This window comes from Nicotiana tabacum, chromosome 19 (genome assembly GCF_000715075.1).
Source record: "Nicotiana tabacum cultivar K326 chromosome 19, ASM71507v2, whole genome shotgun sequence".
NCBI lineage: Eukaryota > Viridiplantae > Streptophyta > Magnoliopsida > Solanales > Solanaceae > Nicotiana > Nicotiana tabacum.
In genome coordinates, this window is record NC_134098.1 from 46,091,727 (window position 1) to 46,107,843 (window position 16,117).

The following is a 16,117-nucleotide window of genomic DNA, read 5'->3' on the forward strand; positions in this document are numbered from 1 at the left end:
ATGCCTTATTAAGTATACCCACCCAATTTCTATAATCCAGGGGACATTGGACATAGTCCAAGGGTCGTTGGACATTACTCTAAAGGGTAGGTTCTAGACTTAAAAAAAATAATTAGGTTTCTATTTCTATTCTTATTAGCGTCGCATAAGGTAAACAAGTTGGACTTCCAATAATTGTAAGTTGTTGCGGCCAAACGCACACGCAAGTATATGCGGTCGTCAAGTAATAAAGTGACTAGAAGTCGGATGTCGAACCCACGAGGACTTGTGATTAACTATTAACTAAATTAGATTATCCTAATTATCTAAACAAGAATTAAACCTAGAAGTATTTGACTCCAAACTAATTAAAATAAAGGAAAAACAAATAGTGAACGTTGAACAAAAGAAGATCATATTTTTATGTTATCAATGCAATGAAAACGATCTAGGATTATGGGCTATCTAACATTCCTATTGTATTCTTCAATTGAATTGACTAACTAATTCATCTAGTTCATTGGTTGATAGGGTTAATATTGCTCATAAGAATCTGTCGAGTTCTTACTCGCTTATTCAAGCTAGCGTAATGCCAATATGTCTATGAAATTAGAACTAACAAGAATGCACTCATAATTCCTGTACATCAACCAAGAAAGGCAATTAGGTATATGTTTATCCTAACTACGAATCCGTTCCCCGATGCCCAGGGTCAAGAACTTGCTCTACTCACTCCTATGTGCAATCTGGAATTCTCACTTTCGAGTTTAACTCTAGATTCGTAGATAGTATAAATTGGTGATCAAGAAATTAAATAATTAAACGCAAGATTGAATAAATAAACCAATATGATAAATCAAGAAAGCAAAATCAATATCCGAATAACAATAGTCATGAAAGAATCACAACCCTAGAACGTGAAGTTTAGCTCCACATAGACATGGTAGCTAAACAACAAAACATACAAAGAAACATAAAAATTACTAAGTTTGGTGGAAGAAAAGATGAAACCCGGCCTCCACGGCGGATCTGTGCTCTCCCTTGGTCAAAAGTTCCTCTCAAAAATGTTCTCCCCTTTAAAATAGGTTTAGAACCCCTTTTATACAAGTTGGGGCCGTGTAGGACCGAAATAACCTTGTCCTGGGCAAAATAGGAGAAATCTCGCAACGTAGGGTCCATGCCAGAAACCAGTATGTTTTCCGCACCAGTTCTTTGTTTGCTGCCAGGTACATTTTCTTTTCGTTCTTTCATTCTTTCATTTGGGGGGGGCAAACACCAAAGGGTTTCCACCTTTTTTCTCCTTTTTTTATTCGTTTATTTTTCTTCTTTTTTTCTTCCGCGTTTTATTCAACTTTTCTCCAAATCTTTTCATTTGCATACTGGTTTATTCCTACATAGTTAAAATATAATATTAAGCACAAAATAATATAATTAATACTCAAAAGATGATTAAAAGTACTAGAATGTAAGGCAATAATGGTTAAATATATGAATTATTTGGCCGAACATCACCACCCCACACTTAAACGTCGCTCGTCCTTGAGTCAACCAATAATTCACACTATTCTTGAGCACTTTATATTTACACATTTGAAGTACACAACACCAATGACCATGGTTGATAGCAACAATTAAAATGTAGCATATGCAATCATTTACACTTCTCTTTACTCATGTCATAATTCAAAAATATTCAGAACTAATATAACATACTCATAACATTCATAGCCTCAAAAACCAACTCAATGTCATAATGCACTCATGGCTTGAACACCCAACATCATAGAGAAGTCTAATAACGTTATATATCCTTCATGAAATCATGTGCCCTCACAACAAAAGCAAAGAGAGTAAGCTGAATCCACAAATCTGAATCTCATGATCAAATATAGTTTAAGGACTCACTTGTATATAAAAGAAATCCCTCACTCTCACAAAGAAGTTACATGCATGCAATTGGTACCATATGCTTGCCTTTCATGTAAATCTCTACTAATATAGGATCGCTCGATCTAAAATCAATTATGACTTTTCATGGTTGTAATATGGGCTAAGGGACGTGTAGGATATATTTAAGTAATAGTGACTCACCCTCCTAAGCACTTTAACATATCACAAAATTACTTTAAGCTCATTTTCTTCAGCACCACTTCAATTTCACAAACAATATCACCCCCAAAAATGTTCCCTTCTTCTTTAAGCACTACTTTAATTCACACCCACTAGCAAGAACAAGACAAAAATTTATTCATCCATATTTTTCCTTCTTTTTCCAGATTTTCTCTTCTTTTTTTTTTCCATTTCCGCTAGTGGTGTATTATTTGACAAAATAAGTACACCCTTCTTTCTTTCATTAGTTCCACACAAAAGTCACCCCACACTTAGTCCCTTCTTACTTCGTTTAACACTTATTTTGCAATTAATGTGTTTTAAGAGGTAATAGGATCAAAATAATGTCAATTAAGAAGAAAAAAAGGGTATAGACTGGTAATGTGGGTGCCAAATAAAAGTCTATAGGCTCAAAAGGGGTAACTATGGATAAATTTATTTATGGTAACCAATAAGCTCAAAATGATCAAAGAAAGCCTAGAATCATTTTTCAAATCGAGCATCACCTAAAATTTCGCTTCAACTCACATACCGGGCAAGTTCAAGACACAAGTACAATACATATACTACACAAGAACCTTACCACACATGGAAAATGTGTATACAGTCGAAATAGGGCATGTCTGATTTCATAGGAACGAGGAGCTGCCTCGAGAGTTAGCTCGTAATAGACCAGGCTCGAGCCCAGTGGCAGAGTATGGAGCATGAAGATCGAAGTGCTCGCTGAAGATCGAGACCGAGCATGACCGAATTCGAGTAAGGCATAATATTAGAATGTCGAGATATTAGCAACCGACCGAAGATCTCGGCAAAAATCCCGGAACAGATCGAATCAAGCGGTTATTGACGCCAATAATGGGATTTGTTTCCGTTATTAGAATTGTACCTTATTTAGGATTCCTCTACTATATAAAGAGGGACTCCATTCATTTGTAAGGGGGGGATTCACTGATAAACATATACAAAAATGCTTCTCTCTATTTCACATATTATCCATTACTATTCATCATTGTTTATATTCTGTTCTTATTGTTCTTCTTACCCAACCTCGAGACCATCTCGAATTGATGTCGAAAGCACTGCTAGAACACTAGTTTGATTTATTTTACTATTCAGATTATCTATTCAATTCCTTGTTTATCAATTGGTATTTGATTAAATCAAGTATCCTTAAAACCACTAAATAAGTTTAATTGTTACTCGAATTTTAGGGTAAATAGTTTGGCGCCCACCATGGGGCTAAGGATAATAGTGATTTTTCAGTACTGATTCTGGTGAAACACACTATTTTACGCTTGTTCTTGTCAAGTATCTTTGCTTTTAGGTTAAAACATATCAAACACACAAAACGTATCCACACACGGTGACAATGGCCTCGGATTCCATGGTGAAAACGAAAATGTGACTGCTCTAGGAATCAAAGTGCCACAGGCTAATCACGGGGGAGCACCAGTTGCCAACCCCGTCGATGTCAGTTCGCACGTTGCTCTAAATGCGGACCTAGGAATAGATCTCGATGGGAGTGTACGCAGAGAAGGCCGATCTAGTGGCCAAGGAACACAAGGCAGAGGAGACGAGGGAGTCAGTCTCCAAGTAATATTCGAGATGCTTCAGGCTAAGCAAGCCGTTGTTGCTCAGTTACAAAATCAACATAGAGCTCTGAATAGGGTCGAGTCGGAAATTACTCGCCGCACCGAGCCAGTACCGGAGAGGTCGAATGGTAACAAATCGGGGACTGATCCTGCGATAATTAAAATGCTAGAGAAGCTCACCAAAAGAATTGAATCAGGGGAAAAGAGGATCGAAGCCAACAATAAAAAAGTAGAGACATACAACTCTAGAGTTGATCAGATACCGGGGACACCGCCAATCTTGAAAGGGATGGATTCAAAGAAGTTTGTACAAAAACCCTTTCCTCCAAGTGCAGCTCTGAATCCTATTCCAAAGAAGTTTTGTATGCCAGACATACCCAAATATAATGGTACCACCGATCCTAACGAGCATGTTACTTCATATACATGCGCCATCAAGGGTAACGATTTAGAGGATGATGAAATCGAATCTGTGCTGTTGAAAAAATTCGGAGAGACCCTTTCAAAGGGAGCAATGATTTGGTATCACAACCTGCCACCAAATTCCATCAACTCATTTGCCATGTTAGTAGATTCTTTCGTAAAGGCACATGTCGAGGCCATAAAAATCGCAACGAGGAAATCGGACCTTTTCAAGGTAAGACAAAGGGATAATGAAATATTGAGGAAGTTCGTGTCCCGATTTCAAATGGAACGCATGGAGTTGCCACTGGTCACAGATGATTGGGCCGTTCAAGCTTTCACCCAAGGGTTGAACGAGCGAAGTTCGATAGCATCACGATAGTTGAAACAAAATTTGATCGAATATCCAGCTGTAACTTGGGCAGATGTGCACAATCGATACCAATCGAAGATCAAGGCCGAGGACGATCAATTGGGAACCCCTTCCGGTTTGGCACATCCAAACAGGTCGGCAGTTAAAAACCAGAGGGGCGTTGACAGGGAGCCAAGGTTGAACAGAGACCGATATGAACCATATACCGCAAATTGAATGAACAATAAGGATAATGGTTCAGGATGCAATTCTGTCCGGAACGATCGGAGAAGTGATCAAGGACAGAATTTTCGAGGACTTATGAGCAAGAGTGGTTTTGACAAGTAAGCTGATCCCACAGAAGCACCTCGGATATCGGAATATAACTTTAGCGTTGATGCATCAGGCATTGTATTGGCAATCGGAAGGATCAAAGATACTAGGTGGCCCAGACCCATACAAACTGATCCTTCTCAAAGAAACCAAAATTTTATATGCAAGTATCATGGCATGCATGGTCACAAAACCGAGGATTGCAGGCAATTAAGGGAGGAGGTAGCTTGTCTATTCAATGAGGGCCACCTTCGAGAGTTCCTCAGTGATCGAGCTAAGAATCATTTCAGAGAAAGAGATGCCAACAGGAAAAATGAACAAGAGGAACCCCAACATGTCATTCATATGATCGTCGGTGGGGTCGACATTCTACAGGGACCCGTATTCAAACGCACTAAGGTATCAATCACTAGGGAAAAATGAACCCGAGATTATATGCCCGGAAGCACTTTATCAGTCAACGACGAAGAAGCAGAAGGCGTTTCTCAGCCCCACAACGACGCTCTGGTAATTTCTATCTTATTAAATAAAGTTCAAGTTAAGCATGTTTTAGTAGATCCAGGTAGCTCGACAAATATCATCCGATCGAGGGTCGTGGAGCAGCTCGGCCTACAAAATCAAATCGTGCCCGCAGCTCGGGTCCTAAACGGCTTCAATATCGCCAATGAAATAACTAAAGGGGAGATTATTCTACCGGTGAACGTGGTTGGAACCATTCAAGATACTAAGTTCCATGTGATCGAGGGCGACATAAGGTACAATGCGCTACTCGAAAGGCCTTGGATCCATAATATGAGAGCAGTCCCTTCGACTCATCACCAAATGATAAAACTTCCGACATCAGACGATGTAAAAATATTATACGGGGAGCAGTATGCTGCAAAGGAAATGTTTGCGGTCGATGAGGTAACATCGATATCAACACTATCAACCTTGGAAAGGACGAGCATCAAAGAAAAATAGGAAGTCAAATAGCAATCACATCCACCAGCCTCGACCGAATCGGGGAAGCGGGAGATAAAAGAAGAAAAGAAGGATTTTCTGACCCCTCAAACTTTTGTTGTTCCCGAAGATACTGACACCACCAAATAAATGGTCGAAGAGCTGGATCATGTTATATTGATCGAGTATGTGCCCGAGCGAAAGGTATACCTGGGAACAGGATTAACCCCCGAACTCAGGAAAAAACTTATTCAATTTCTCGTTGATAACATAGATTATTTTGCTTGGTCCTATTTAGACATGACAGGGATTCCACCGGAGGTAACGACACATCAGTTAAGCCTGGACCCTACATTCAAACTGTGAAGCAAAAGAGAAGTCCCCAGTAAAGCACGCATTTATAAAGGATGAGGTAACTAAACTTCTTAAAATAGGATCCATTCGGGAGGTAAAATATCCTGAATGGTTAGCCAATGTAGTTGTAGTCCCTATAAAGGGGATAAACTTAGAATGTGTGTAGATTATAAGGATTTTAAAAGGGTGTGCCACAAATATTCTTTTCCACTGCCTAACATTGATCGCATGATCGATGCCACGGCCGTCCACGAGATCCTTACTTTTCTCGATGCCCATTCCGGGTACAATCAAATCCAAATGAACCCGGAAGACCAAGAAAAGACTTCATTTATCATCAAGTATGGAACATATTTTTATAATGTAATGCCCTTCGGGCTAAAAAATGCAGGAGCTACTTACCAACGCCTAATGAATAAAATGTTCGAAGAACAAATAGGTAAATCAATGGAGGTTTATATTGATGACATGATAGTTAAGTCCCTACGCCCAGAGGACCATTTGGCTCATTTGCAGGAAATGTTCAAGATTTTAAAGAAATACAACATGAAGCTCAACCCCGGGAAATGTGCTTTCAGGGTTGGTTCGGGCACGTTCCTTGGCTTCATGGTATCGAATCGGGGGATCGAGATCAACCCCAATAAAATCAAGGCCATCGAAGACATCACCATCGTGGATAGTGTAAAATCCATACAGAGGCTAACTGGACGGATAGCCACCTTAGGCCGATTCATTTCGAGGTCATCGATCGAAGCCACAGATTTGTCTCTTTACTGAAAAAGAAGAACGATTTCGCCTGGACCCCGGAATGCCAATAGGCATTGGAAGAGTTGAAGCATTACCTATCGAGCCCACCACTGCTTCACACTCAGTTTATTATGTAAGCCGAACCTTAGAAGAAGCAGAAACTAGATATCCACACTTAGAAAAATCGGCACTTGCACTGATAAGCACCTCTAGAAAGTTAAGACCATACTTTCAATGTCATCCAGTATGCATATTAACCAGTTACCCACTTCATAATATTTTGCACAAGCCCGAACTGTCGGGCCGATTGGCCAAATGGGCCGTCGAACTTGTAAGTCCCTGTAAAATATTGCAAGATAAAATTTTGAACAGTGCATCAGAAAGTAAAGGAAAATGTTTGGCAGAATTACGCGTTTCTGCGGTCCATTATGCGACCGCAGAATCACTCTACGGACCGCATAATGGCGACATAGTGAGGCAGTTATTGGGCTAGTTTAGATGAGATTTTGCGGTCGACTATGCGACCACATAAATGTTCTGCGGTTCATTATGCGACCGCAGAACAGGTCTGCGGGCTGCATAGTGACCGCAGACACGAACAATTTGTTTTGGCTGTTTGGTCACCGATTATGCGACAAATATGCGGTCCGCATATAGGTTATGCGATCGTAGACCTTGTTCCGGAGCTTCATTTTTGGGGTTTTAAACCTGACCCTACTTCATTAAAACACACCCCATGGACCACTGTGAGCATATTTTCTGATATTTCTAGAGTGAGAGAGAGGGTCCTAGAGGGAGAAGTGATCTTCATCAAATTGTTCTTCAATTCTCACTTAAATCTTAAAGATTATCGAGAGAGGAATCTAGGTCTTCTTCCTAAGAGGTAAGAATCTATCACCCAAACTCTTAATTTCAAAATGAAACTAGAATGGGCCATTAGTAAGGCAATTCATGGGGATGGGAGTGCTTACCTTGCATGCATATATCCTTGTAGTATGTGGGAAGATTGTGATCTAATAATGGTAGAGAGTGGGTTTGGGAAATGATGGAATCTTCCACAAAAGAGCCTTAAAGCATTGATGCACACCTAGTGTATCACGACCCAACTGGAGGGTCATGACTAGCACCCAGGCCATACTTGCCGAGCACCAACGTACATTTTATCTAATCTTTCTTATTATCTTTAAGGGCCGACAAGACCAATATAAATGGTAGACATGGATCATGAACATCCAACAATGAAAGATAATGTCATGAACATACGTAACATGGGACGACAAGACTGTCAAGAAACTATATATAAGGTACGAGCTACCATGGTGCCATGAAAGACTATACAACAAAAATCAGCCGACAAGGCATTCCAAACCATACATGAGTCGACACCTGTCTATGAGCCTCTAAAAGAACATAAGTGTGACAACATTGCCGGAACAGGGCCCCGACATACCTATAATGTCTATAACAAAAATGCATACCAAGACTAAGGCAAGTCCGGAGAAGGGATCTCGCCAATAACCGCTGAACCGGATAGCCTACTATGATGGGCGAGCTGCGTCTACCCATCTATCAGGACCTGCAGCACGACATGCAGTGTCCACAAATAAAAAGGACGTCAGTACGAATAAAGTACTGAGTATGTAAGGCAGGAAAGCATAAGTAAGAACAGTAATGTAAACAGGGATAAGGAATATACAACCTGTGACATCTGGGTACCTCTGAGGGCTACTGACATGAAATACATGATACATACATATATATACACATAAACTTTTAAAACATACGCCTTTGTGGGCATCATCATCATCATATCGTACCCGGCCGTAATAGGCTCGGTAAAACGTACCCGGCCATCATAGGGCTCGGTAGAATCGTACCCGGCCACGTGGAGCTCGGTAAAACCCAACTGATCAGTGGTTGCACAATAGGTGCCATACCCGGCCAACTATAGCGCGGCTCGGTAGAGTAAAATAGATACATATATATGATGCATGCTAGACTCATTGGAATCACATTTTGAACCTTTCGGAGTGACGTAAGGTCGGTATCCTTCGTACACGTTATTAGGATTAACTCTTCATCAAGAATCTTATAAGAATCAGGAACTACCAACAACATTGATAATATAAGAATAAGAGAAGTAACATCAATATCAATCGTTTCATAAGAAGGGCAGCAATGTAAGTACTGCTAGCTTCTAAGAGTAGAGTATCTTTGGGAGCTCGTTCATTAAATTATGTACAATCGGAGTCATGCAAAACAATGAAGGGGATAGCCTCACATACCTTGTATATACTGCCCAACCTCAAGCTATGCAAATGTCACGACTCCTTAGTCTACAATAAGACAAATGACACTATCATTATCGTTTAAGCGTCGTAACTATTATGTATCGACCACAACCTATTTTACGATGAAACGGACAGCACCTCCCCTATTTATATGACTTCCCACAAGTCAATACAATCACCAAACAGCCCAAACAATATCATTAATAATCATATTGAGCCTCCAAAACAGTCCACCAACCAACAACATTACTACCAAGCCTTTCGATATATATTTCACAAGTTCTAGCTTCAACGACTTAGCTGCAACTTGGATAATCTTAAATATATATAGAGTAAGAGGTTCCTTACCTTTAAACAGAAATAAAAACTCCAATTTGACCTTAATTTTCCACGAAATATCCCTTCAATTCTGCCACAAGAACAAGGAAGCGAAACTAGCAATTAATTCGGGTTTTTCGGCACTAGAATTACTTTAGAAGACTTGAAATCACCTAGGGTTGATATTAAAAACTTGAAGGTGTATTTACAGAACATAAAACACTTAAAACAACCTCCCACACGAGCTGGAACAACACAAAAATCAGCAACAACAAGAAGAACAAGAAACTTACTAGCGCCACGGGATTCCCGACATTTGATTTGTGTTGTTTGCCCTTTGTTTGGGTCTTGGATCATGAGAGAACCTTGAGAGACTGTTTTTAGGGTTATAAGGTCTGAATATACTGAAAAATAATGACTTAAAACGGGGTTGAGGTATCTTATATATATCCATATGTCTTAAACCGCCTATGTGGGCCCCATAGAGAGCTGTTTGGCGCACTCTCGCAAAAACGTGAATATCTCTCTATTCTGAGATAGTATCGATGAAAGGTTTAATATGTTGGAAAGTAGACTCATAGATCTTCAATTTTATAGGTATATCACCCCATAATTCCAAGTACATTAGGAGAAAAATGTAGTAACATTTGACCTAAAGTTTAAGTAAAATTGTAAACGTAAGTTGCGACAACTTTTATCGACTTTTGTTTCATAACTCGCTTGACTTCAAGACTTATGATACGGATATTATATGATTCAAATACATTAAAACATGACCTCTTGGGACAATTAATCACCTCTAGTGTTACCTGAAAATACGGGTTACAACATCCTTGATTCGTTTAACTTCAAATACTTGTTAACCACTCTTATACACCCTTGTATCATTTAAGACCAATAGGATTAACTTCTTATCATCTCAAAGATAATCTCTTCTTTGATTTACGTCGACTAACTTACGACGTGATCTAAGGTACGCGAATATGGGTTGTAACACCCTTTCCCCCTTAGGAACATTCGTCCTCGAATGTAAGGGTTTATGGGGTGTCTAAGTCATCGTGGATTCCGACGGAGATTTCCGGCTGACTTTCCCTTATAAAATGGACACTAGCCAAACTTGCAAGCTGTTAAACCCAACCTATGGCCTTACAAGACTATACAAAGCATTATGGATATGTACATTATCTGCATATCACCATTTTGTATTAAAAAGAGTATTTACAAGCTATTGCTTACCTCATAGAGCCGTTTCACCTTATAATGCGTCCTTCTTTCCCCCGGCATCCTCGTTATCTTCACTCTGGAATAGGTAAGGGTATTTAGACTTCATCTCCTCTTCTGCTTCCCATGTCATTTCTTCTATATTCTTGTTCCTCCATAATACTTTGACGGAAGCTACATCCTTTGTTCTCAGCTTGCGGACTTGTCGATCTAATATAGCCACTGGCACTTCATCATATGATAGATCCTTTGTAACTTGTACATCTTTGATAGGGACGACCCGAGAAGGGTCTCCAATACATTTCCTCAACATAGATACATGGAATACCGGGTGGACAAATTCCAATTCAGATGGCAATTCTAACTCATAAGCAACCTGTCCAATTCGTCGAAGAATTTTGTACGGCCCAATATACTGCGGACTCAACTTACCCTTCTTCCCAAAACGCATAACACCCTTCATCGGCGAGATCTTCAGGAAAACCCAATCACCAACCTCAAATTCCAAATCACGACGCCGGACATCGGAATAAGACTTTTGCCTGCTTTGTGCCGTCCTCAGTCACTCTTGTATCACTTTCACCTTCTCAATGGCTTGGTGAATCAAATCTGGCCCATATAATTCTGTCTCTCCGACTTCGAACCATCCAACTGGTGATCTACATCTCCTTCCGTACAGTGCCTCATACGGGGCCATTTTAATACTGGAATGGTAGCTATTATTGTAGGCAAATTCTATAAGTGCAAGATGGTCATCCCAATTCCCCTTGAAATCTAGAACACATGCTCGTAGCATATCTTCAAGCGTCTGAATGGTACGTTCAGCCTGTCCGTCAGTCTGCGGATGGAATGCAGTGCTGAGATTTACTTGTGTGCCTAAACCCTTCTGAAAAGACCTCCAAAAGTTAGCCGTAAATTGAGCTCATCGGTCTGATATAATAGATACTGGCACACCATGAAGCCTAACAATCTCCTTGATATACACCTTCGCATAATCTTCAGCCGTGTAAGTTGTCTTAACTGGCAGAAAATGGGCAGATTTTGTAAGTCGATCAACTATCACCCAGATGGAGTCAAACTTATGATAAGAGCGAGGTAATCCAATAATGAAGTCCATATTAATCACCTCCCATTTTCAGGTCGGAATCTCTATATTCTGAATCAATCCACTAGGTTTCTGATGCTCGATCTTTACTTGTTGACAATTAGGACACTAGGCTACAAATTCTGCAATAGACTTCTTCATGTTATCCCACCAATACTGCTCCTTAACGTCATGATACATCTTTGTCGAGCCAGGATGGATAGAATATCGGGACTGATGAATCTCAATCATAATCTTCTCTCGCAACCCTGCCACACTAGGCACACATAATCGGCCCTGGTATCTCAGTGTCCCATCTCCTCCGATCTTGAAAGCTGTAATCTTACACTGCTGAATTCCCTCTCTCAATCTTACTAAGGTAGGATCTTCATATTGTCGTGCTTTTACCTCGGCTACCAAAGATGATTCTGCTGTATTCTGTACAGTAACACCTCCGTCATCAGAGTCCAACAATCTGATTCTCATATTGTCCAGCTAGTGAAGCTCTTTGGTCAACCCTTGTCTACCTGCCTCAATATGTATTAAGCTTCCCATTGACTTACGGCTGAGAGCGTCTGCCACAACATTGGCTTTACCGGGATGGTACAATATCTCGACGTCATAGTCTTTCAGTAATTCAAGCCACCTACGCTGCCTCAAATTCAACTCCTTCTGCTTGAAGATGTATTGTAAACTCTTGTGATCTGTGTAGATGTCAACATGGACGCCGTATAAGTAGTGCCTCCATATCTTCAAAGCATATATTACTGCAGCCAATTCCAAATCATGAGTCGGGTAATTCTTTTCATGCTTCTTCAATTGTCTTGATGCATAAGCAATCACCTTCCCGCGTTGCATCAATACGCACCCCAAACCTATACCTGAGGCATCACAATATACCACATAACCTTTTGTTCCTTCTGGGAGAGTGAGCACTGGCGCGGATGTCAATCGATTCTTTAGCTCCTGAAAACTATGTTCACAAGCATCAGACCACTGGAACTTGGTAGCTTTCTGTGTTAACTTAGTCAATGGTGCTGATATAGAGGAAAACCCTTCTATAAACCGCCTATAGTATCCTGCTAGCCCCAGAAAGCTGCGGACTTCTGACGGTGTTGTAGGTCTCGGCCAATTCTTCACTGCATCGATCTTCTGAGTGTCGACACTAATACCCTCATCAGATATCACATGGCCTAGGAATGCTACTGAGTTCAGCCAGAATTCACATTTAGAGAGCTTAGCATATAACTTATGATCCTGAAGGGTCTGTAATACTATCCGCAAGTGGCCCGCATGTTCCGCCTCCGAACGAGAATACACCAGAATGTCATCAATGAATACGATCACGAACACATCAAGATAGGGACTGAATACACTATTCATGAGATCCATAAAAGCTGCTGGGGCATTTGTTAGCCCGAACGACATCACCAAGAACTCAAAATGCCCATATCTTGTCCGGAAGGCCGTCTTTGGAATATCCTTCTCCTTAACCCTCACCTGATGATACCCTGAACGCAAGTCAATCTTGGAGAAATACTTGGCATCCTGGAGTTGGTCAAATAGGTCATCAATTCTTGGAAGTGGATACTTGTTCTTTATTGTAAACTTATTCAATTGTCGATAATCGATACATATCCTTAACGACCCATCTTTCTTCCGCACGAACAAGACTGGCGCACCCCAAGGTGAAGTGCTAGGCCTAATGAAACCCTTATCCAGCAAGTCCTTCAACTGCACCTTCAACTCTCGCAACTCTGTCGGGGCCATCCTGTATGGAGGGATAGAGATCGATTGAGTGTCAGGCAATGCATCAATGCTAAACTCAATCTCCCTTTCAGTAGGAAGGCCTGGGAGTTCATCTGGGAAAACATCTGGAAATTCATTGACCACGGGGATTAATTGTAGAGTAGGCGGCTTCGCCTCCGCATCCCTAACGCGAACAAGATGATAAATGTAACCTTTTGAGATCATCTTCCTTGCCTTAAGATAGGAAATAAACCTACCTTTCGGCGTAGCAATGTTCCCCTTCCATTCAATGGCGGGTTCACCAGGAAACTGAAACCTAACCATTTTCGTATGACAGTCAACATTTGCATAGCATGAGGCCAACCAGTCCATTCCCATTATTACATCGAAATCAACCATTTCTAACTCAAATAAATTTGCCGAGGTTTGACGACTACAAATCATCACAGTGCAGCCTTTATATACCCTTCTAGCAATCACAGAATCTCCTATCGGAGTGGATACCGCAAGTGGTTTACTTATCAATTCAGGTTCAATGCCAAACTTATTAGCCACAAAGGGTGTAACATATGATAAGGTAGATCCTGGATCAATTAGCGCATATACATCATAAGAAAACACAGACAATATACCTGTAATAACATCCGGAGACGACTCGAGATCTTGTCGACCTACTAGAGCATAGGTTCGATTTTGAGCACCACTCGAACTCGGCACTGAACCTCTACCTCTACCACGACCTATCGACTGTTAAAAACCTTGTGCTGGAGGTCGAACTGATGAGGAAGAACTAGACACAGATCCAGTCGGCTGAGCCATACCACCACCTCCTCTGTTAGGACAATCCCGCATCATATGGCCAGGTTGTCCGCAAGAATAGCACGCATCGGAACCTCGACGACACAGTCCAAAGTGGGCCTTGCCGCACTGATCACAACGAGGTGTTGGGGGTCTCGTCTGACTAGTATCTCTATGAAATTGTGAGCCTGATGCCCTCAAACTCTGACCTGAACCAGAATAGGTAAATCGATCATACCGAGGCCTCTGAAACTGTGGAGAAGCACTAGCTACAGGTGGCGCCGAACTCCTCGAAGATTGGGGCCTGATACTGCCTCTAAACTCATCAGAATACCCTGCAAATCTTGCCCTCTTATGCTGGCCCCTATCCTGCTCCCTATCTGCCCTTTGCTGGCGCTTACGATCCTCTAGGGTCTGGGCATAAGCCTGAATACGGGAAATATCCATGCCCTCTACCAAGGAGGCTGTTGTGCACTCATTTATCAGATGTGGTCCCAACCCGTTCACGAACAGATGCACCCTATCACTCATCTCGGCCACCATATGGGGAGCATACCTTGCTAAAGAATCAAACTGTATACTATACTCTCGTACACTCATATTACCCTGTCGAAGGTTCAAGAACTTATCAGCTCTAGCTCGTCGTATCTCAACTGGCAAGTAGTGACGAAGAAAGGCCTCAGAAAATTCCTTCCACACGGCTGGAGGAGCGTTCGGACCCCTAGATCTCTCCCAACTATCATACCAGAAAACCGCTAAATCCCGTAACCGATAAGAAGCCAACTCTACTGCCTCCGTATCACTAGTATGCATAACCCGCAATGTACGATAAACCTGATCAATAAATGTTTGTGGGTCCTCCTTGGGGTCTGATCCGGTAAACACTGGAGGGTCTAGATTAATAAAATCACGAACTCTCGCACTAACCGGTTTATCAGCAGCACCGGTATTCTGCCTCTGAGCCTGAGCAGCTACCAAGCTAGTCAACAATTGCACCGCACTGCGCATATCGTGGTCTGTAGTGCTAGACGGAGGAACTGGATGTACTGGGTGCCTCCTAATATCCTCTGGAGGAGACGGAGAGGTATGAGACGGCATCTCACTCTGAGCCTCACTTTGGCCTGCTCTGGCTGGAGGCACCTGAATGTTACCCTCTCCCACAGCTGTATCAAACCATTTACTAATCGCTTGCTTCCTAGTCGAAGGCATCGCTGAAAGAAAACAAGGTGATTATTAGATATGAACACTTACGACTCAACTCTATGCACGATCTAGATTTAGGAAGAAGGTAACAACCCTAGATGTCATGTAGCCTCCTGATTATAAATATGGCGTGCTACACATCCATAATCAAAACTCTACTAGACACGGCTCATAGACAACCCCTAGGACAGACTTGCTCTGATACCAAGTTTATCACGACCCAACTGGAGGGTCATGACTAGCACCCGGGCCATACTTGCCGAGCACCAATGTACATTTTATCTAATCATTCTTATTATCTTTAAGGGCCGACAAGACCAATATAAATAGTAGACATGGATTATGAACATCCAACAATGAAAGATAATATCATGAACATATGTAACATGGGACGACAAGACTGTCAAGAAACTATATATAAGGTACGAGCTACCATGGTGCCATGAAAGACTATACAACAAAAATCAGCCGACAAGGCATTCCAAACCATACATGAGTCGACACCTGTCTATGAGCCTCTAAAAGAACATAAGTGCTACAACATTGCCGGAATAGGACCCCGACATACCCATAATGTCTATAACAGAAATGCATACCAAGACCACGGCAAGTCCGGAGAAGGGATCTCGCCAATAACCGCTGA